Here is a 24561-nt window from a genome sequence, read left to right as displayed (position 1 = left end):
TTTTTATTGGTGCTCATGTCCTGAGAGATTTCCTACTGTCCCAGTGACAATGCGAACAAGAACTAAGGTGAAACCTCAAGAAAGGGGACATATGCAGCAATAGAATCCCGAATGATGCTCCAAACTTTGCTTGCTCCAAAAGAAAATTAAAGCTTAGCTGAAGATGGAATTTTTTCAAAGCACAGTTTCCCAGCCTGTAAATGGATGGCTCTCTAAAACAAGATCACACAAGAATGCATACATGTGGTCTTAACCTGAAAGCGAATACTTATCTATGACTTGCTACCTCACCACAGACATCACAGATGAGTATATTCAATTATGCAGTGTTTTACCACAAAAGCATCTTAAGATTTGGCCTAAATCTCCACACAAGACAGCTTTATATGCTCAGGGAATGCAGCGCACAAAGTGAGCACTGGGACAGTTTCCAACATGAATCACGCTATGCATAAACTACTAACCTGAGGCTACTTTTACCAGGACGAATAACTAGAAAAGGCAAGTGAAGCGAAAGAGAGGTTGTTTCCCTAGACAGAAAGCTGCAACTGAAACCCCAAGGGATAGTCCTTTGTATCTGCCACATTCTGAGTCAGAGATGGCGTTGTAGTGCATGCTAATTCAACAGTTCAAGAGACTTGCTTATGAATTTGTATCACATTATCTCAGTCTTCAGCCTCTTGGTATAAAGAAACAGAAAAGAAGGTGAACTCTTTCCACCCAAATCACTCCTACGCAGCAGCCTTGATTTCCAACCAATCTGGAGGTTTCCAGGATGCTGGCACTGAAGTAAACCATTGCACATTCCAAGAAAAAGCATGGTATATAGTTGGAGCAATCAGAAAACAGAATAACAATGTCATGCTAAGTAAACTAAGGATAAATCTTTATAGCGTAAGACACAAAAAAGGTATAATCAATACAATTACATTTTACAGCTACTTTTGCACAAAACCAAAAACGGGCTTAAAGTGACACTCAACTAAGAGAGGGATCTGGGTGTTCTCGATAAGCACAAACTTTTGCAGGGGTACACATGAGAAGCTTTTTTTTGTTGAACCCAGCAGGTTTGATCGGATGCCGGTCTTCCAGCATGCCGGGGACTCTCATGTGGGCTCAATCCCAAGCCACACTACGTGTGTCTATTAACACGCTGTGCAGCTTGGCCCCGTCCCCTGCTCTCAGAAATTGATTAAAAGCAGCAAGAGCCAATGGTTCCCACTGCTGCCGCGCCTCCCGTCAGAGAGGGGAGAGAGGAGCAGTGCTGTTGCAGATGTGCACAGCACTGGATTGAGATCAGTAGTGGTGCATCGAAATTTTGACCGCTAAAAACTGTTTTCAGCCAGAAGAAAAAGAAATGCAGATAATGGAGCACCGAAAAGGGGACGAGGTCCGCCCCGGGTGCAGCCCATTTCTGGGGTGTCATCCTGGCGCCCCCCCAGTCGTCCTCCTCTCTTGTCACAGAGCTGAATTGTCCGGGTGGCAGTAGTAACAATGTTCCTTCTCCGCAGCCTCCTGCGATAGACAGCACCCTGATCCAATGACCGGACATTGAATCAGTGTGACGTGATTGTGATAGACTCACCCGGGACAGAGACTTTAGGAGGGGGATTGAATGCTAGCCTCTTGCCTACAGACTATGGGCCCTGGCATTTGAGAGAGCCACAAGCATTTAGGAAGATATTCTGTTATGTAATGTAAAATTACATTATTAAAGTGGTGATCCACCGAAAAAAAAAAAAAAAAAAAAAAAAAAAAAAAAAAAAAAAAAGCATGAATGTTCCTAAAAAATAATAAAAAAAAAAAAAAAAAAAAAAAAAAAAAAATTTGGAAAATTTTTTTTTTTTACTCGCCTCTAAATGGCTGTTGCTAGGGGGTCCCTCGTAGTCTGCCTCCTTCAGTGCCTGGGCTGGTGACATCACTTCCCCTCAGCACAGGAAGAGCTCAGCTCTGCCCCCTCCCTCTTGGCAATCATCTGGGACACATTACAGGTCCCAGATGACTGAGCGGCCAATTGCGGCGCCGCTCGCGCATGCGCAGTGGGTGCCCGGCCATGAAGCCACAGCCGCCGCCCACAGTTGCAATGCCGGCGCCGCCGAACAGAGGGGGAGACGAGCGGAGCTTCTATCCTCCGCATCGCTGGACCGTGGGACAGGTAAGTGTCCAATTATTAAAAGTCAGCAGCTGCAGTATTTGTAGCTGCTGACTTTTAATTGTGTTTTTAAAATGGGAACTCCTCTTCAAGGAGGCCATGATGGTCTCTGCCAGTATGGGAGTCATAGCAGATGTATGTGAAAGGAATGCTGATTAATGAGATCTGGAAAGCCCTGGGTCTCCTGTTGTCTACTGGTCTGGAGGGTCTTTCACCCATTGTTTGTGTTAATCAACTCTGCTATTATGTGAAGGAGTTCTGTGTTGATATTTATGATAATGTGTATTGTAGTTAGGGAGCCAAGAGACAACAAGGCTAGGACCTGAAAGGTCATATCTCTGAGTCACCTAGTCTGGAAAAGATTAGTTAATTAGCTCATGTTAATTTAGGTTTCTGGTTACAGGTGTATTGTTAGAGTAATTTGAAGAGGAGGTTCCCTCCTCCTGCTCATATGTATAAAGGCCTGTATTCTGTGTTCTAATAAATAGTTTTCATGTTCAGTAGGCAAAACGAGTACTGTCTAGTTATTGGTTGTCAACGATTTGGAATATCCGATATCTATATTCAGACCGGAGGAAGTGGTATACGAAGAAAGCACTCAAGCGGAGTGTGGGACGTTTCATTACAGTGATCACAGGAGGCAGAACATTTTTACATTGTTAAATTCAAATCCAGCTCCGTGATACATGGAGATCGCCGCTCTCATGCGGGCACAGGTAAGGCTGCATCCGACTGGCACTGGCGAGGTTGCATTGATCTCTTGTATCATGTCTGCAGTCTCTGATCATTTCCTGTATCATGTCTGCTAGAGGTGCACTAAACAGAAATTTTGTTAATACTATTAGCAGTGTGTTTAAGGTTAAAAGCGGAGTTCCAGGCTTTTTTTTTTTTTTATTAAAAAAGTCAGCAGCTACAAAAAGTTTAGATGCTGACTTTTAATAAACAGACACTTACCTGTTCCACGGTCCAGCGATGCGGCCCCGCTCCTCTCCCTCTACTTGGCGCATCCATTGGAACTCTTGGTACCCGGCCATGACAGCTTGCGGCTTCAAGGCCGGGTGCACACTGCACATGCGAGAGTCGCACTGCGCTTTCCCAGTGGACAGGCAATCTTCTGAGACCTGTCACGTGTCCCAGAGGATTGCTGAGAGGGAGGGACCACCTAGGGGAGAGGAGGAGTCACCTAGGAAGCCCATGGACAGAAGGAGGAAGTGGGACAGGAAGTCCCTCTCTAAAGTAGACACCCACTCCCCCCCAAAAAAATTACATGTCAAATGTGGCATGTAAGGGGGGAGGAGAGCTTAAAGCAGAAGTTCCACTTTTGAGTGGAACTCCGCTTTAAGTAAGGTTACAGACATGTACAAGAGATGGTCAGAGACTGAGGACTGCATTTTTCTTGATCTTTCTTGCACTAAAAGTGCCAATAACGGCCAACAATAAATTCATATTAATGTAAAATGATGATATTAATCAAAAAGTCGAATACAATACAATTATATATAAAAATATAAATATTTTTTAAAAAGTCATTTTCGGCAAAGTGCATCCTGCATTTTTGGTTTCGGCACTAAAATTTCCATTCAGTGCACCCATAGTTTCAGGTAGTATTTAGGGGGGCTGAGGGAGCTGACATGTAGAGGTTTCCTTTTACCTTGACCACTTCCCGACCAGCTGCCACAGTTATACTGCGGCAGGTTGGCTCCCCTGGGCAAGCCTTCGTATGAACAATGATCGGTCTCCTCACCCAGGCAGTCCCATCCCCCCACAGTTAGAATCACTCCCTAGGACACACAGTTAACCCCTTGATCGTCCCCTGTTAACCCCTTCCCTGCTAGTGTCATTTATACAGTAATCAGTGCATTTTTATAGCACTGATTGCTATATAAATGTCAATGGTCCAAAAAAAAAAAAAAAAGTTTTAAAAGTGTCCGATCTGTCCCCCACAATGTCACAGTCCTGATAAAAATCGCAGATCATCGCCATTACTAGTAAAAAAATTAATAATAAAAATGCCATATATATATATATATATATATATATATATATATATATATATATATATATATATATATATATATATATATATATATATATATATATATATATAGCCCCTATTTTGTAGACGCTAAAACTTTTGCGAAACCAATCAATACACGCTTATTGCAATTTTTTACCAAAAATTGGTAGAAGTATACATATTGGCCTAAACTGAGGGAGAAATTTGTTTCTTTTTTTAATTTTGGGGATATTTATTATTATAGCAAAAAGTAAAAATTATTTTTTTGTTTCAAAATAGTCGCTCTTTTTTTGTTTATAGTGCAAAAAAAATTTAAATAAATAAATTAAAAAAAAAAAAAAAAAAAAAATCGCAGAGGTGATCAATTACCACCAAAAGAAAGCACGATTTGTGGGGGGAAAAAGGAGGACATCAATTTTGTTTTTAAACAAAGTCACACGCCCACGCAATTGTCAGTTAAAACGGCACAGTGCCAAATCGCAAAAAATGGCCTGGTCATTAAGGGGGCAAATCTTCCGGGGCTGAAGTGGTTCAGCTGCATAAGAGCTGGGGGGACGAGAAGCAGCAACAGCAACACACTGATCTTCTCAGTCAATGGGGGGCTTGGCAGGACAAGTCTGATCATTGGAGAAGAGCAGGCCGAGTTCCCAGGATAGCTAGAGAACTGACCACTGTGTGCTCTCCTGCCTAGTGTGGTCAGTTTTTATTAGGAAAGCAGAGGGACTGGCAGGATCACCAGGGATTTCACAAAAAAGAAGCAATACAAAAAGAACAGGATATTTTCTCATACAAGTGCAACGTACAGCAGGCACATAGCAGGAATATGAAGTGTTGGGGTAATAAATGCTTTAATGGAGAGAAGGCATTAAAAGGGTAAAAACCTTTTACCTTTACCACCACTTTAATACTAGCATGCAATGCCAAGCTGCAATTTGTAAAGCTAGCAAAATAGTTCTTTGTATAGACTCCAGAGAGACATATTTCTGGCCCTATAAAAATCATTAGCAAGATCCCATCTAGAATATGCAGTTCAGTTTTGGGCACCAGTTCACAAAAGGGAAAAAAAGAACCGGGGAAAGTGCAGAGAAGGGCAACCAAACTAATAAGAGGCATGGAGGAGCTCAGCTATAAGGAAAGATTAGAGAAACAATTTATTCTCTTAAAGTAAAACGTGCAAAACAAAAATGCACTGCATACTAGCACATTATGAAAAACTTACCTTAGAAACTTCCATCTGCACCTGGTGTTCCTTCTGGATTTGTGGGCTCTAGCTGTTTGAATGGCCGGGCCGTGACGACATCACTCATGTGCACAGGTGACATAATCGGCAATTGCCGATGCGACTATCTCCGAAACTGTGCACGTTTAAGAAATATTAATTGTATCTACATTTAAAGTGGTTGTAAACACTCCCTAGTGACTTAACTATAGGAAGGCATAGAATAAGGCTTACCTATAGGTAGTGGAAATAGCTCCTAAACGTGCGCCGTTTAGGAGATATTTCACTTGTAGTGCACCGATGATGTAATCCTGACCTGACCAAATCTCCATTTGCAGAAATGCAGCCCCAAGTTTGTAGGGACCCTCCACCATGCCTCAGTGTTGTCTGCAGACACTCATTGCCTGCTGACATTTTTCTGCACCCCAGTTCCTATGTTTTCCTGCATAGCTTTTTGGTTGCAATTCTTCAATAAAGACCACATTTGGCCAGACTTCTTCAGTCAGTAGATGGGTGTATCGGGGTCCCACTGGCTTCCACCAGTTCTGTGCTGATGGAACTGCTGGACATCTTCAGGTTTTTTAAGGGAAGCAAGCATGAAGTGTCTTTCATCTGCTGCACAAAAGTTTCCTTGGCCGACCGAACAGCACATCTTGAAACCCCAGTCTGCTTTGAAATCTTTGCCTGGGTAAAACCTTGCTGATGCAGTATGCGTCTTGTTGCTGTACTCAGTCTTGCCATGGCGTATGACCTGTGACATGAGACGGTCTTCCACAACCTCACCTTAGTAGCACAGTTGGGCTTTTCCTCATCCAGTTTAAGCCTCCCTAACAGCTGTTTTTGTTACAGTTAATGACTGTGTGTCAACCTACATATGAAATTGATTATTGATTGATTACACCTGCTTGGTATAACTGGTTAAAGTGGTTGTTACCTTACAAAAGGTTTTTCACTAGCAGCCCCTCTCCTTTATCCAGTGATAACTCATAGTATAAGACCCCTTTCACACTGAGCTGCCCCGGGCGTCAGCGGTAAAGCGGCGCTATTTTTAGCGCCACTTTAGCGGCACTATTCTGTCGCTAGCGGGGTGGTTAAATCCGCCCGCAAAATGACGCTGCAGCGGCGCTTTGCCGGAGGTATAGCAGCGCTGCCCCATTGTTTTCAATGGGCAGGGGCACTTTAGGAGCGGTGAGTTCACCGCTCCCAATGCACTCCAAAGAAGCTGTTGGCAGGACTTTTTCTGACGCCCTGCCAGCGCACCGCTCCAGTGTGAAAGCCCTCGGGGAAAAAGTTATGTTGCTACCTACCTTATCTAAAGTTTCGTAAGCTGCAATATATTACATTTTTGGTTTTGGATTGAATACAGTTTTCCTGAAACTGTTTCTTTTGTATATCATAGAGATAGAGGGGAGGAGTCAAACAGGAACACCACATCCCAATAAACAAATTGAAAAAAGAGGGGACTTGAGGTCACAAAACAAAAAAACAAAAAAACAAAAAAAAAAACAAAAAAAAAAAAAAACACCACAACCATACCAGTAATGTAAAAACTGGGAGTATCTGTAGATATATATTTGAAACACAAGATTGTGCACAATGCATGATGCCCTACAGCAGTGATGGCGAACCTTGGCACCCCAGATGTTTTAGAACTACATTTCCCGTGATGCTCCACTACACTGCAGAATGCATGAGCATCATGGGAAATGTAGTTCCAAAACATCTGGGGTGCCAAGGTTTGCCATCACTGCCCTACAGCCTTGGCTCCCTAGCGAGGTATGCAGAGAGGGGCAAAAAAGGTCTCGGTAGGTAAAGTAGATGAAACTCTCTGTGTGAAGAGAAAGAATCAAATACAGTGATGTCAACAAAATAAAATCAGAGGATGAGTGTTACAAAAGAATGCTTATAGTAAGCTACCCTGGGGCAGTAAAAAATTGAAAATACCTCATGAGGTGAGTAGAATCAAAGTTTCAAAGTCGCATCCAAAGGATGGTTAAAAGCAAATAGCCTCTTAATGAAGGGTTCCTGGAAAACCACGGGAAGTAAGCGCAGCTTTGCAAGATGTAAAGATGAACCCAAGTGGATCCTGCGGGTCAAACAGCATGAAAAGGCGCTGTACTTCCCATAGCTGGGAACCTATAAGTTTAAAAAAAAAAAAAAAAAAAAAATCGACTTACTTGGAGGAGACACGAATTGGCAGAAGGAGAAACCGGTGTGGTCCAAAGGGACCGCAGCGTAACCTACCTGACGTCGGAAGGGAATGACAGAGGGTGGCAGGGACAACCCCGCTATATACCCCTCTTCTTCGGTCCGTGGCGTGATGACGAGTCAGACGCCGTCACGCTGGAGAGGACCGCGTAAGCGCCCGCATCCAGCCTGCAGAATGGCGGCGACGTCAATGATGCAGGAACATTAATTGAGTGGCGGCCATTTTGGAAAATCCGGTGCCCAAACCAGAGCACAGAAAAAGCCCTCAGAGATAAACAAAGGGGGGCGGATGCCTCCTGATCTTCGAGGGGGGAAAAAAAAAAAAGGGGGACTGAAAAATGATAAGGCTGAGGTGCAAGAGCCACAGGTGGTCCTCATGGAAAGGACACAAGGCTGTCGGAATATTGATTAAAGACCAAGCAGCCGAGTGTCCCGGGTGTCCGTGCATACCAAAAGGTGTGGAGGAAGGGCTGGAGAGGCAAAAGGCACAAATAATGAGAAATTACTAATATAATAGTTGTAAAGGAGTATATATGAAGTAAATATAATATAATCAGTTTTTAAAAATAAACGAATCACAGCATGTTTAAGTGTAAATTTAAATGTAGGGTAAATGGTTGGCAAAAAAAAAGAAAAAGAAGGGAGGCAGGTTACGCTGCGGTCCCTTTGGTGGACCACACCGGTTTCTCCTTCTGCCCATTCGTGTCTCCTCCAAGTAAGTCGCTCTAGCCATGGATCTGCCACTAGCTTTGCTCCATTGCAATGCCATCATTTCCTCACTGTTGATCGATTTTTTTTTTTTTTTTAAACTTATAGGTTCCCAGCTATGGGAAGTAAAGCGCCTTTTCATGCTGTTTGACTTGGGGTCATCTTTACATCTTGCAAAGCTGCGCTTACTTCCCGTTGTTTTCCAGGAACCCTTCATTAAGAGGCTATTTGCTTTTAACCATCCTTTGGATGTGACTTTGAAACTTTATTGATTCTACTCACCTCATGAGGTATTTTCAATTTTTTACTGCCCCAGGGTAGCTTACTATAAGCATTCTTTTGTAACACTAATCCTCTGATTTCATTTTGTTGACATCACTGTATTTGATTCTCTCTCTTCACACAGAGACTTTCATCTACTTTACCTACCAAGACCTTTTTTGTCCCCTCTCTGCATACCTCGCTAGGGAGCCAAGGCTGTAGGGCATCATGCATTGTGCACAATCTTGGAGTATCTGTAGATATATATTTGAAACTTCAGTTTTTACATTACTGGTAAGGTTGAATGGTTGTGTTTTTTTTTTTTTGACTAAAAATTATTATTATCATCATTAACCTCAAACGTATTATTATTCTTTTTTGCAACCTGCTTGACACATTATGCTGTGATATCTATACCCTGCAATTTTTTACACCCAAAATGTATTGAATTGATGCCATTTAAATGAATGGCTGTTATGCATAGCTTTAGACATGAATATATATTGCTTATTTATAATCCCATAGTTGATCAGATGCCACATTATCACTCCTGAAGAAGCTTTAGAAAGCGAAATATGTCGAGAAAGTGGTATTAAGCTCTGTGTCACATTTTTATTAGAATTGTTCTGTAAACATCTATCAGTGTGTTGTCTCATGTCTGTCTTTTTTAAAGATTTATCAATAAAATATATTTTTTTTTCCTTTGCAAATTTTCATTTTGTCTAGTGAGCACCGTAAAAGTCCCTTGGCCTCTTTGTGGCCTCAAGTCCCTCTTTTTTCAATTTGTTTCTTTTGCATAGTTAGCCTTGGATGGAATGGAGCCGCTGTTTCAGGGTGCTTTGCAGGCGCTATTTTTAACGCTTTACGCCTGTAAAGCGCCTCAGTGTGAAAGGGGTCAAATGCCGCGTACACACGGTCGGACTTTTCGGCTACAAAAGTCCGACAGCCCGTCCGACAGACTTTCGACGGACATTTGGCGGACTTGCGGCAGACTAACGAACGGACTTGCCTACATACGATCACACAAAAGTCCAACAGATTCGTACGTGATGACGTACACCGGACTAAAATAAGGAAGTTGATAGCCAGTAGCCAATAGCTGCCCTAGCGTGGGTTTTTGTCCGTCGGACTAGCATACAGACGAGCGGATTTCTGGGTCCGACGTAGTTACGACGTAAAGAATTGAAGCATGTTTCAAATCTAAAGTCCGTCAGATTTGCGGCTGGAAAAGTCTGCTGAAAGTCCGGGGAAGCCCACACTCGCGATCGGATTGTCAGCCGGCTTTAGTCCGTCGGACTTTTGTAGACGAAAAGTCCGACCGTGTGTACGCGGCATAAGTGTTTGTTTAAATCTATGCTTCTAAATACCTTTTTTCAGGTATCTTTAGGCCAGTCACATGACTCCCGATCCCTCTGCTACTACGATTCATGGCGACAGCGGGAAAGGCCGAGATCTCTTTCTGACATCACCCGGGAGGTCACGTGATCACCGTGTTTGCCGCTCGCACTGCTCACTGTAGCCCTGGATCGTAGTAGGAGAGCGGCCGGGAGCCACGCCATCGGCCTTGAAGATACCTGAAAAAAAAAAAAAAAAAAAGTAATTAGAGGCTAAAGGCTAACTATGCAAAAGAAACAGTTTCAGGAAAACTGTATTCGATCCAAAACCAAAAATGTAATATATTGTAGCTTACGAAACTTTAGATAAGGTAGGTAGCAACATAAACCCCCCCCATCCATTTCCCCCTGTTTTCACCTGGTCAGTAACACACCTCTGTATTAGAGTGCTCAAAATCTGGATAAATGAGCACAGATTTGGAAAGAAGCATTGTTAGTCTGTGAGAGGGGAGTATTATATGTACTAGGAGATTTAAATACACTAACAATTTGAAGCCAAACTCCAGCTAACACCTTATAAGCAGTTACAGCAAAGTTTTTATCTTTTGGGATAAAGGTTCTAGATAAATAAGTAAAAGCTGATCATTTTAAGCACCCTTTGTCAGTGTTCAATCTTTTTTTTACTCATCTCTGAAACTGTTACATTCTGCTGGAGAGCTTCTCTTGAAAAACAACAGCTTTACTGGCTGGATCACCTGGTAAAAATAGAAGAAAAAGCCTAAAAAGTAAAAATAATGTGATCACCACACCCAAGATATGGTAAGCTGCAATACAATAAATGTTTGCTTTTGGGTTTAAATACCACAGTAATGGATGTGCATGGATTATTTTTGATGAAGGTATATTGTTTAGCATTACTTTAGGGGGTTCTTTTATGAACAGGGCTATTTATTCAGCCAGTATCCACACATAAGTCATTCTTGTCTACTAAAACCCCTTACAAACTGACTCGCATCAATAGTTATTTCAAAGCTATGACAGATGACACAAATGAATAGGCCAAAAGTTTCCAACATTTAATATTTAGTTCAATTCCATGCCCAAATGCAGTGGAAGTTTTCTGCACATTGATGCTGAAATGTTGGCATAGCATGTAAATCAACTTTGGTTGGAAAACTAAAACTCCTCTAAACATCACTTACAGTCAAACTATTCACCCAACGGAATTATGGAGTAAAATCATGTTCCTACATGTAAGGTTTAATGTACATGGGACGTTTTACAACCTCCCCTGAAGGATTTAACTTGACATCCGTTTTGCCGCGTTTACATGCGTTTTTTTTTTTTTTTGCAAATAGTCAAAAATGAAAAAAACGCCTGTCAACGAAACGTGGCTAAATGCGAGTTACTAAGTTTTTCAAGCTGTTACAGGCATTTGGCGTTTCAAATGTCTCTGAACATTTGTTCTGAATGCATTTTTTTCCTGTCCAAAAAATGCTTCTGAACTAAACTGCCTAGAATCAACTATAAACGACCCTGTGTACATGTACTGATAAGATAGCGGAGGAGAGTTCAGGGGCAGCGGAAAAAAATGCCCAACTGCTCCTAAACATCCGTTTACCAGCAGCAGTGTACATGTGGCCTTAAAATCTACCTCATTGACAAGTATCGTAGAATACACTAGCATTTTCTGAAAGTTTCAATTCTGAATAACATTGCACAATACATGCAGAAAATGTAATCTAAATGTTATCTACAACACTGGTTCTCAACCTCAGTTCTCAAGTACCCCTAACAGGCCATGTTTAGGGAATTTCTCTTATATAAAATAGCTGTCCAAAATACCAAGCCATTGACTCTGATTTAAAGCATCTGTGCAAGATAAAAGCAAAACCTGCAAACATGGCCTGTTAGGGGTACTTGAGGACTGAGGCCGAGAACCACTGATCTACAACACCCAACTTATTAGTTGGGATCTTGAGATTCATTTTTTTTTCCTTCTGAAAACCTGATCCAGCTCTGCAGCAACAGACCACTTTTAGTATTATTAAAAGCAAGAGAAGAATCCCAGGAGTGAATCAATTCAGCTCCTGGGCTAAATGCGTTACCACGATTATCAGTGTGACAGCAATGAAAAAATGTCAACATCCTAGGACAGAAAATGTGTTACTGCCTGTATTACCAAGAGTAAAATGACAGAAAAATAAAAATAAATTGAAAAAAAAAAATGTATGCAGACACCACATCTAAGGACCAGCATCTTGTCAGTTCTTACAAGTGGTGTCTGCATTAGTTTGCATTTGTACACAAGACCTTCTAAAAAGAGACAAAGCTGCCCCTTTATAAAGAGATGTGTGGACGTACCAAGGCCATACCTTGGCTTTAAAAAAAAAAAAAATCAAATATACCAGCACATTTATAAAGCATATCAGTGTGCCCTGAAAATGTGCCCTCCACTTTGCTCCCTTCGGCACCCTAAAGCATGGAAGCCCCATTCATTTTGGTACACAACACCTTTTAAAAAGAGAAAGTGGCCCATTTATAAAAAGAAGGGTAGCCATACCAAGGTCATACCCTTGTTTTAAAAAAACAAAAACAAATGGGGGGGGTACATCTCCTGCTGCATGTATAAAGCAAACCACAAGCAATTTAATTTAGCGCTGCTAGGATATTAAGCCTGCAGAAAAAAATATTATAAAATATATACACTCATACATACATATACACACACACACACACACACACACACAAGCTGTAGCTGCAGGAAGGGCTGTAGCTGTGGACAGGGAGGTAGGGCCAGCCCTCATGTACTGGGACCATCAGTTCACCAGCTAGCCCAGGGGCAGAAAGGGGATACTTTAAATAGCTTTGGGCATGCACAGTAATCCCAGGAGTCATGACTGCCAGCAATTAAATACGTTTCTTTGGGCTCCGCCAGCTCAGTAACACAGGCCGGAAACAAGAAGGGGACAATTTACCCCTTTTTGGGAGCAGCTTAACTAAAGTTCTGGGCCTCTTCTATATCACTGAGGTTGATTGCTTACTTAGGAACCACTGACAGCAGGATGGTGACATGTATGGAAGCATCATAAATTCTGTTTCCATAGCTCAGCCCTCAAATTTTCCACTCGCATTTTGCGAGTGAAAATGATTGAGGGCGAGCGTGGGCTGCCTCAGAGCGGGGGGGGTGGGGGGGGGTGGGGGGGGGGGGGTGGGGGGGGTCAGCACTGTGTTAAATGGGAGCCCTTCTCCCATTTATTTTTGGGCGGTGTGCTTGCAAGGATGCCCCTTGCAGCAACATGGTCGCCATTTACCCTTTCTTCAGCCTCTAGCGGGGGGTTAAAAGCGCCCCACTAGAGGCCGAAAAGTGCTGCTAGTCTCTGCTGGTACATGTCTATATCGTTGTTACCGTGATGTTTTACTTGGAATAAACCATATTTTCCTTCTACACTTTGGAGCGCGGTCAACAAGTTGTTCTTTTTGAGTAACCCTTAAAGTGAAAGTCTACCCTAACACTTAAATTCTCACCCTGCAATCATTAATGTGAGCTAAGTTCAGCCTTATGTCTCAAAATGAAAAAATCCCAGTTTTTCTACCTTTATTTTGCAGCATCCAGTGTCGTCACATGACTTCAATTCTACTTCCTTCTGAGACTAAAATCAGTCAGTGGTTGTGGTTCCTGCCATAGATGATGTTTGGCTGTCATAAAAACAAGGGGCCAAACGAGCAATAGTTTGGTTGTCAATCTGAAGACATAACCTGATTTTGGACCGAACCATTAGCTCATCTCTACCCAAGGGGGAAGTAAAGCAGGCAGTATGGGGCCCCAAGATTGCTAATGGTGGCCCTGGCTGCAGCCATCATCCCGGTATTAGCACTGAGGCTGGGTTCACACTGGTGCGACACGACAGCCGTCCTACTTTGGATCCGACTTTGCCCTGCGACATGAAGCCGGCATGTGTCCGACTTTCAATGAACGGGGATCCGACTTGGATCCCCGCCAATGCCCGGCACTGTGTTTGGTATGAATCTTTAGGGGGAACTCCGCGCCAAATTTTAAATAAAAAACCGGCATGGGTTCCCCCTCCAAGGGCATACCAGGCCCTTGGGTCTGGTATGGACTTTGAGGGGAACCCCCTACGCCGATAAAAACGGCGTGGGGGTCCCCCCCAATCCATACCAGACCCTTATCCGAGCACGCAGCCCGGCCGGACAGGAATGGGGGTGGGGACGAGCGAGCGCCCCCCCCCTCCTGAACCGTACCAGGCCGCATGCCCTCAACATGGGGGGTTGGTGCTTTGGGGGAGGGGGCGCGCTGCGGCCCCCCACCCCAAAGCACCTTGTCCCCATGTTGATGAGGACAAGGGCCTCTTCCCGACAACCCTGGCCGTTGGTTGTCGGGGTCTGCGGGCGGAGGGCTTATCGGAATCCAGGAGCCCCCTTTAATAAGGGGGCCCCCAGATCCCGGCCCCCCACCCTATGTGAATGAGTATGGGGTACATGGTACCCCTACCCATTCACCTAGGGAAGTGTCAATAAAAAAAAAAACCACAGTACACAGGTTTCAAAATTAATTTATTGGGCAGCTCCGGTATCTTCTTCCGACTTATCCCGGTGTTCCGCCTCTTCTCCCGGGCCCCGCCGCTATCTTCTTCCAGCTCTATTGCCAGCGAGGGGCCCGGTCTGCTGCCGCTGTCTTGTCGCCGCTGTCTCGCCGCTTCTTCTCTTCATCTCTTCTTCCGATGTTGACACGACGCTCTCCCCGGCTGGAATGCTCTCTGTGCGCTCTGCTCTGACTTATATAGGCGGTGACCCCGCCCCCTTATGCCGTCACAGTCCCTGGGCATGCTGGGACTGTGACGTTTTAGGGGGCGTGGTCATCACCCGATGACCACGCCCCCTTATGCCGTCACAGTCCCAGCATGCCCAGAGACTGTGACGGCATAAGGGGGCGGGGTCACCGCCTATATAAGTCAGAGCAGAGCGCACAGAGAGCATTCCAGCCGGGGAGAGCGTCGTGTCAACATCGGAAGAAGAGATGAAGAGAAGAAGCGGCGAGACAGCGGCGACAAGACAGCGGCAGCAGACCGGGCCCCTCGCTGGCAATAGAGCTGGAAGAAGATAGCGGCGGGGCCCGGGAGAAGAGGCGGAACACCTGGTACGGTTCAGGAGGGGGGGGGGGCGCTCGCTCGTCCCCACCCCCATTCCTGTCCGGCAGGGCTGCGTGCTTGGATAAGGGTCTGGTATGGATTGGGGGGGACCCCCACGCCGTTTTTATCGGCGTAGGGGGTTCCCCTCAAGGTCCATACCAGACCCAAGGGCCTGGTATGCTCTTGGAGGGGGAACCCATGCCGGTTTTTTATTTAAAATTTGGCGCGGAGTTCCCCCTCAAGAACATCTGAGCACAAGTCGCGTGCCGAAGTCGGATCATGCAAGACGGCAATCCGACTTTGATCCGACTTCAATGATAGTCAATAGGCTGAAGTAGGATCAAAGTCGGACCAAAGTAGTACAGGGAGCATTTCTAAAGTCGGAACGACTTGTGTCGGACCAGTTAGGACGGCTCCCATAGGGAAACATTAAATTTCACACGTCATGCGACATGAGCTCTCAATGTCGGAGCGTTTGTCGGACCAGTGTGAACCCAGCCTGAAAGTCCAGGACATCATATGACGTCCTATAAGAGGGAAGTGATATGGGATTGTTGTTATGAGCGCTGTCACTGCTAATTAACAAGCCTGTAGCATGTTAATAAGCACCTGGCCACACCTAGTCCCTGCTACCGCTTTCAACATTCAGAGCACTGCCTCTGTTGCTGAAACCCTACCACTGTGAGCTGCAATGTGTGGGAGAGGGATTATTTGGGACACAAATGGGAGGATGTGGCTCAGTGATGGGAAGCAAGCCCTGGATCACACCAGTGCAGCTTTGAAATCTCGCTACTTCAGCACTGATTCAAAGACGTATGTCAGTGCGATTTGCACCATCATTGCGACTTTAACAGCAGTCTATGCAAGTCGCAATTAAATTAGAAAAAGGGGGGGGGGGGCGTGTCCTGGCAATGGAAGAGTGAGGACGTGCATAGCTGCAGCTCCGTCCCGCCGCCGCACCCGATCATAGCCATCTCGGGAAATACTACAGCCAGCCGACTCCTGACATGTCCCAGAGGCACCGGACATCCTCATATCCACAGCGGAGTGACCGATCCAGGCAGGGGCAACTGGATTTGTTCCTGTCCGGGACCCGGGTACAGAGCGGCGAGGCTGCAAAGATGGCGCCGACCGGGAAGGCCCTGAATTTCAGCAAGGCGCAGACTGCTGCTGCTCAACCACCACCTCCGGACCCCCTAGAGGACATGGATATCAGACGCCATATTTGGTCTCTCCCCACTAAGGATGACCTAGAAAGGTTTGCTGACAGGGTAGAGAAGGCCCTCAAGGAGGACATAGCACAACTGAAGGCAGACACCTCTCACCTGGGGGGGCAAAATAGAAACTTTGGAACAAAGATTTGATGACACTCTCCCTGTTATTACCATGCTGCAAGATAAATGCACCACACAAGATCATCAGATTGAGGCCTTGCTCTGTCAATTAGATGATATGGAAAATCGCAGCCGCAGGGCTAACATCAGGATCAGAGGCCTGCCTGAGGCGACCGGAGCCAAAGATATTGTACCAACCCTGGAGGGTATCTTCAGAGAAATATTGGGGCTCCCAAACACAGTTGCTATCGAGATAGACCGGGCGCCTAGGGCCCTTAGGCCCCCATCCCAAGACATGAATAACCCCAGAGATGTCATATGTAAGCTACACAAATACACATTAAAGGATCGCATAATGCAGAAAATGCGAGGCAAGCCCTATTTTGACTTTGATGGTGCCCAGCTTGCATTCTACCAAGACATTTCCAGACGCACTCTTATGCAGCGTAGGGCACTTCGTCCACTGCTAGAAGCCATACAAGATGCAGGCCTGTCATACCGTTGGGGCTTCCTGTTCTTCCTCCAGGTAACCAAGGAAGGCAAAACTGTTACCTTACGCAACAAAGACGACTTGCCGTACTTTCTGTCCTCACTGGGATTGGATCCTGTGGACTTTCCAGACTGGCACGGTGCCTCGGACTTTCCGGCACTCAAACTTCCACTTTCCCAACCATGGATTCCGGCCCCCCGCAGGAACCGCAGAAGAGACCGGCGACGTCAAACACCTGACTCCTCACCAGGCCCAGCAACTCGGAGAGACTGATGGCCTGCCTTGGCCTGTCCTACCATGTAGGCCCTGTTTTTTCACTCTCCCCTGAAATACCTTCTTGCAGCCCAAAATCGATACTACTTGAGTAGCTGAGATGCTTTTGACCCAGTCCCGCCCTATCACTTTTAAATCTCTAACTCCGGTTAGATACAACTACCTGGCTGGACATAACCGATACATGCTGGGAGCATGTTCACTATTTGCCCTGGACATTACTTAAGCTCACTTAACTGGAGACATTATCCAACTTAATTCATCTGAATTTCCTCCCTATACTGCACATTATTAGGTGCGGTATACGGACGTGGTGATGCCCTCTCGCCTTTCCCCTTGTTGGCTCACGATCCCCCACATAGGCCAACCTTTGTAGTTTTTTTTTCTCTCCTTAGGTTCTATCCCCCTTTTTGGGACCCAGGGTAAGTGGTCTGATCCCCCCCCCCTATAGGGGACAGGATTAAGAGCATAACCCTCAGATGTTATACAAGTCCAAGTGGCTTTGGATATGTTGTTCGTTATGTGTTTATCTCTGGTTTCTCATATCCGTCGCATCGATTTTCGCACCAGGCACACCGCCTACCGGACTGGTATGACCATTCTCAGACCTACATATGGCTACTCTACAGGTAAGCTCATATAATGTCCGGGGTCTTTGCTCCCCGTTCAAACGCAACAAACTATGGGGGGAGTTAAAAAGATTGAAGACTCAGGTGATCTTTCTACAAGAGACCCACTTCACACCCCAGTCACTCCCCAAATTACCAACTCACCTATTTAATCAGTGGTTCCTTAGCAACTCCCCAGTGTCCAAGTCCAGAGGTACAGCCATTGCCATACACAAATCATGCCCCTTTCAGCCCACTGACTATAAAACCGATCCTTTGGGTAGATACGTATTTTTGAAAGGCAAAATTGCAGATCTCACCTACACGTTTGCGACGATCTACGCCCCCAACCAGCTCACTTTTATTGACACGACCCTGGAACAATTGGCCGAATTTAACCACTTGCTTACCGGGCACTTAAACCCCCCTCCTATCCAGACCAATTTTCAGCTTTGGGCGCTGACGCACTTTGAATGACAATTGCGCGGTCATACAACACTGTACCCAAATGAAATTTTTATCATTTTTTCACCACAAATAGAGCTTTCTTTTGGTGGTATTTGATCACCTCTGCGGTTTTTACTTTTTATTAAAAAAATGTAAAAAACTGAATTTTTTTTAAAAAAAAAGTTTATTTTTTTATATTTTGTTTTAAAAAATTTTAAACGGGTAATTTTTTTCCTTCATTGATGTACGCTGATGAGGCGGCAGTGATGGGCACTGATAGGCGGCAGTGATGGGCACTGATGGGTGGCAGTGATGGGCACTGATGGGTGGCAGTGATGGGCAGCACTGGCAGGTGGCACTGATTGGCACTACAGGTGGGCATTGATAGGTGGTACTTGTGGGCACTGATAGGTGGTACTTGTGGGCACTGTTAGGTGGCACTGTGGGCACTGTTAGGTGGCACTGTGGGCACTGTTAGGTGGCACTGTGGGCACTATTAGGTGGCACTGTGGGCACTATTAGGTGGCACTTTTATTGGGCACTGATGAGGCAGATGTGCCTCTTCCACTTGGGGACCGATGTCCCTCACATCCGATCCGGTGATCGGCTTTTTTTTCTACTCGCGCTGTCAGCGTGAGTAAAAAAAAAAACCGATTACCGATCTTTTGTTTACATCATGTGATCAGCTGTCATTGGCTGACAGCTGATCACATGGTAAGGGGCCGGGACCAGCCCCTTACATAGATCGGTGATCAGCCGAGTCTCAGTGACTCGGTGATCACAACGCGCCCGGCGCGCGCCCTGCAGGGCGCGCGCAGGGAGCGTGCACAGGGGAGGACGTCATATGACGTCCTCCCGGGAATGTAGGTCCGCGCTGTAGCCGTCATTCGGCTATAGCGCGGATGCCAAGCGGTTAAAGATGGCCTCCTGATCGTAGGGGGGGACTTTAACATTAGCCCAGACCCTCTGATTGATACATCCCACGCGAGACCCCCACACTCATATACTTTTCTCAAGCACTTCCGTAAGACACTCCAATCTCACCGACTGATAGATAGCTGGAGAACGTTGCACCCAACAGATAGAGACTTTAGCTACTACTCCAAGATTCACGATGTATATACACGAATAGATCATATTTACGTAGACCCAAACGCCCTAGAACTTTTGCAAACGGCGTCCATTGGCAATATCACCATCTCTGACCACGCACCAATCACAATTGGCATTATACTACCCTCTGGTTCTCAGAGGGCCTGGACATGGAGACTAAACGAAAATTTACTAGACGACGAGGTAGTAGTGAAAGAGATCTCTAACACATTAACCCACTACTACTTTAGAGAAAATCTCGCAGACGACACTGGAGAGGGAGTGGTTTGGGAAGCCCATAAGGCAGTGGTCAGAGGGGAACTGATTTCTAAAGGGGCTAAACTTAAGGAAATGCTTCGAGCAGACTTCCAGAGAGTACATTCCGCTCTCCAGAAGGCTGAACTCCAACATAAGGCTTCAGGGGGTGCTGAGGCATTGAGGAAACTTACTGAGCTGAGGGAGTTGTTCCTACGTCTCTTAGATCGCCAATCCCGTAAACAATTTAGATACATGTCCCACAAATTTTATGAACAAGGGAACAAGTGTGGTCGCATGCTCGCTAGAGCACTCAGAAAAAAACAAGCGCAGACATACATACCGAAGTTACACTCAACCACAGGGGACTTGCTAGTGCAGTCTACTAAGATTGCCGCAGGCTTCAGAGATTACTATGCTAATTTGTATAATATAAACCCTGAGCTTCCAATTGACTCCCGTGACACTAAAAGGAAAGCAATACAGGACTACCTAGCATCGGCAGGCGTCCCGTCCCTTACAGAGGAACAATGCTCCGATTTGGAATCGCCGATCACCCCGATTGAGCTGGGAGCGACAGTGGAGTCCTTGCCCAATGGGAAAAGCCCTGGCCCAGATGGTTTCACTAAGGCCTACTACAAAACCTTCTTCCCACAGCTAGTGGCTCCCATGTGCAAGTACTTCAACTCCATAGCGGGAGGCAGGGCCATCCCATCGGAGGCCCTGTTGGCTCATATTACTGTGATCCCGAAAGAGGGCAAGGACCCCACTGTCCCCCAAAGTTACCGCCCCATCTCCCTTCTCAATTTGGACATTAAAATTCTGGCAAAGATCCTAGCCAACAGACTTAAACACCTTCTGCCTGGAATCATCCACCCCGACCAAACAGGTTTCATCGTAGGTAGAGAGGCGCGGGATAACTCCCTCAGGGCAATTCAGCTAATACACCGGGCCTGTACCTGCTCAGACCCCCAACCCTATATCATACTATCGACAGATGCGGAAAAGGCGTTTGATCGTGTTGACTGGTCATATCTAGAGGCGGTAATCAGGTCCCTAGGGCTTGGGCCGAGGATGACATCCTCGATCGTGGCTTTATATTCTACACCTTGTGCACAGGTGAAGGTAAACGGAACGCTTTCACCTAGCTTCCCAATCAGGAATGGCACGAGACAGGGGTGCCCCCTCTCGCCCCTGCTGTTCGCCCTGGTGCTGGAGCCGTTGCTTCACACTGTGCGAAATAGCAGAGACATTAAAGGCTTGCAGGTAGGTAACACTGAACGTAAGCTCTCGGCTTATGCCGATGATGTCTTATTCCACCTCTCGGACCTCCTGATTTCACTGCCGAACCTGATGAAGGAACTTAAGCATTTCAGATCTATCTCCAACTTTAAGATAAATTACTCAAAATCAGAAATCCTGCCCATTCATTTACCTTCTCACATATCCACATCTCTGCGAGCTGCATTCCCCTTTACCTGGACAGACTCATCCCTGCGTTACTTAGGGATACAACTGACAAATAGATTCGATACCCTGTATGCGACTAACTTCCCCCCGCTGCTCATGGCGATTAAGAAAGACCTATCACACTGGACACGAACTGCCTTTACGTGGTTGGGACGGGTGAATATAATAAAAATGAACATACTACCCCGTATACTTTTTTTTCTGCAGATGCTACCGATACCCCTACCTAGACTTTTTTTCGACAAGGTGACCAGCATGTTATCTGAGTTCATATGGCATGCACGGAAAGCTAGATTGGCCCTAAGGATACTTAGACGCCCAAAATCTGAAAGCGGTTTAGGGCTTCCCGACATAAGACAGTATTACAGAGCAATTGTCCTCCAGAGGATACTCAACTGGCGTTTCCACACCCACTCAAAGCTATGGGTTTCTCTTGAAAAATGCCTGGCAGGCAGGAATTTATCCTTTGTCCCATGGTTGCCGAAGGAACACAGAGGGCTGTCTGAAACTACTTCCCCGTTGACAGCACAGGTGCTCTCAGTATGGGATCGGATTAATCCACTCCTTAAAATTGCACCTCCTGTGTCCCCACTTGCTCCTTTGGGTGGATTCCTATGGTTCCCTCCGGGTGAGCAAATGGCCTTTTTTGAGCCCTTGGTGGCGGATGGAGACGCCAGTTGTGGCAAATTTATGAAAGAGGGTAAACTCTTGAGCTTCGAAGCCTTACAGGCTAAAAATCGAGGCTCACCAATGAATTTTTGGAGGTACAGACAATTACATCATTTTTTTGAGAGACACGGTCACACAATTAGAGATCCTCTATCCCTGACCCCGTTCGAGCAACTTTTTGTGCAGGAAGAACCCGTCACCCATATGGTGTCAGAACTATACAAGCTACTAGGCTCGGCCGCCCACTTGCCCAAACCTATTTACATTAGAAAATGGGAACGAGACTTGGGGACCGAATTCACTGACGTACAACTGTCCCGTCTATACTACCTTACACATTCGTCCTCCATAGACTCCAAAGTACAAGAAACAAACTTTAAGATAATGTCCCGCTGGTACCGTGTACCAGAAGATCTAGCCCGCATTTATTCAACCAGGTCGGATCTCTGCTGGCGAGGCTGCGGATATAAAGGCACGCTCACCCACATATGGTGGAACTGTCCTAAAATAGTACCCTTCTGGACTGATATAAAAGACCAGATAAAAGTAATAACAGGAATAGAGGTTCCTCTCTCTCCGATGCACTTCCTCTTACATATTCCCCCGATCTCACTTAACCAATATAAAAAAATATATACTGCCTCACCTTTTGAATGTGGCAAGGTGGCTGCTCCCAATTTATTGGAAGCAATCCAAAGTCCCCACAAGAGAGGACTGGATCAAAGGGGCGAGTGCAGTCCGAGAGGCCGAGGAATGGTTAGCGACACGTAGAGGGTCCCAAGAACGGTTTCTCGGCATTTGGGCACCTTGGTCTGAATACACCACAGACTCTAGAGACATACCCTCCAGTCTAGATACTGCTCTATTGGAATTACCAGACCCAACCCTCCATGCTCATAGGCAGTCTAGACCCTAGACGAAGGGGGTTCACCTCTCTAAACATATAGCTTCCCTTGTCTTGCCAGGGGCGGTGTGCTTGGAGGCGAAAGGGCTACAACCACTATCTGGAAAACAGGTACGTCTGGATTGCTCCCCTCCCCAGTTCCCCCCTCTACCTCCTTTCCTTTCTCTTCTCTCCTCTGTCCCCTAATGTTTCAACGTTTATTATATGGCAATTGTAATTACCTTATATGCTATACTTCAAATGACTTACAGTTTAATTGATAAGCTGGTGCGAGATTGACGGTCGTATATACTTCAAGATACAGCAACCATGGGATAAGTCTCCAATTTTCAGGGAGTTACTTATAGGCTCGCTTGGATGGGTGGGGTGGCTCTTGGGTACCCCAGAATGTGTGGGGGAGGAGTGAGGTTAGTAGGAGGCTTTACGGTCCCCCCTCTCTCCGACCTAACCTTTAATGTGTTACTATAGGTGACCCTCTCTGGGTCGTCCCAGAGAGGGGAACTGCTCCTTGGGGGGGGGGGGGATTAAACATGTCGTATCCCCCACCCATCCAATAAATGCACCCATACAATTGCTACCTGATTGCTGTTGGTAATCAACTAGCTGAAGGGAGTTTGTCTCAGTCAATCCCACTTAAAAACCGCTAGACGTGTTCTATTTTCTACGGTGTCTCTTTCTGTTTTTGTTTTTCTTATTATTTTTGTTTTTCTTATTATCTTTGTTCAATGATCAAACTGAACATGCCAGACTCTGGTGGGTCATTGATTTCACCATATTGTAACCTGTTGGACATGTCTTGTTCTCTGTTTTTTTCCCTTTGATAACTAAAATAAAGATTATTAAAAAAAAAAAAAATTAGAAAAAAAAGTAGTGTAGGGAACTTTTTTAAAGTTGCTGCGACATGAGCGGCGGTAGTTTGAACAGTTAAATTGACAGCAATGGGATGCGCCTTGTCATGTGATTGGAAACTGTCAAACCACAATCAGTGTGAACAAGGACAAAAATAAATTTTGTATTTACTCCATAAGGCTTTTTCATAACGTACCAATACACCTTTAGGAACATGTTGTTAATGTAAGACCCGTATTTAGGGCCTAACACATTCCCAAGTACCAGCTTCCTACCCCCAAAGTAAGCCCCCTCTTCCCCTTGTGACAGTGTGTGTGGGGGTTCCTCTCCCACACAGCCACTGTCATATTTAAAACTGGCACAGCTGTGCGGTGCTCCATCCATGCAGCCACATTATTTATTCACAGAGATCTGGGATGTATTTATTACATGTACTTATACAGCGCCAATTTACGCAACGCTTTACATATACCGTATTTATCGGCCTATAACACGCACTTTTTTCCCCTGAAAATCAGGGGAAAATCGTGGGTGCGTGTTATAGGCCGATCCCCGCCGATTTCTGTGTCATCGGAGCGATCGCGGCAATTGCCGCGGTCGCCGCCGACATACACAGCCGTGGGTAGATTCAAAAATGGCGCCGAGACTGCAGGGAGCCGAGATACACATACCCGAGTGTTCTCGGCTTTTTTCGGCGCCGCTCACAGTCACGCCTAGTCCCGCCCTATGATGGACATAACACAGGTCCAGGGGCAGGACTGGGCGTGACGGCGGCGCCGGAAAAAGACGAGAACACTCAAGTATGTGTATCTCGGCTCCCTGCAGTCTCGGCGCCATTTTTTGAATCTACACCGAGTGCACAAAGCTGCACTGACATGGCTGGACTGGGGCAGACCTGCACTAACGAAGCTGCACTGGGGCAAGGCTGCACTGAGGCAAGGCTGCACTGGGGCAAAGCTTCACTGACAAGGCTGCACTGGGGCAAAGCTGCACTGACAAGGCTGCACTGACAAAGCTGCACTGACACTGAAAAGGCTGCAGATGGACAGATAAGGCTGCATTGATGGGCATTTTAATGTAAGTTTTTTTTTCCTTAAACTTCCCTCCTAAAAATGTTTTTT

General features: G+C 45.7%; 1 protein-coding gene across 1 annotated transcript in view; it reads right to left on the bottom strand.

The window, feature by feature from the left end:
* Positions 1–24561, bottom strand: part of CLTCL1 (clathrin heavy chain like 1) — a 290219-nt gene that overhangs the window by 215081 nt on the left and 50577 nt on the right. The window lies entirely within an intron of this gene.

Source organism: Aquarana catesbeiana, linkage group LG01 (assembly GCF_042186555.1).
Source record: "Aquarana catesbeiana isolate 2022-GZ linkage group LG01, ASM4218655v1, whole genome shotgun sequence".
NCBI lineage: Eukaryota > Metazoa > Chordata > Amphibia > Anura > Ranidae > Aquarana > Aquarana catesbeiana.
This window is presented reverse-complemented; position numbering and strand designations above follow the sequence as displayed.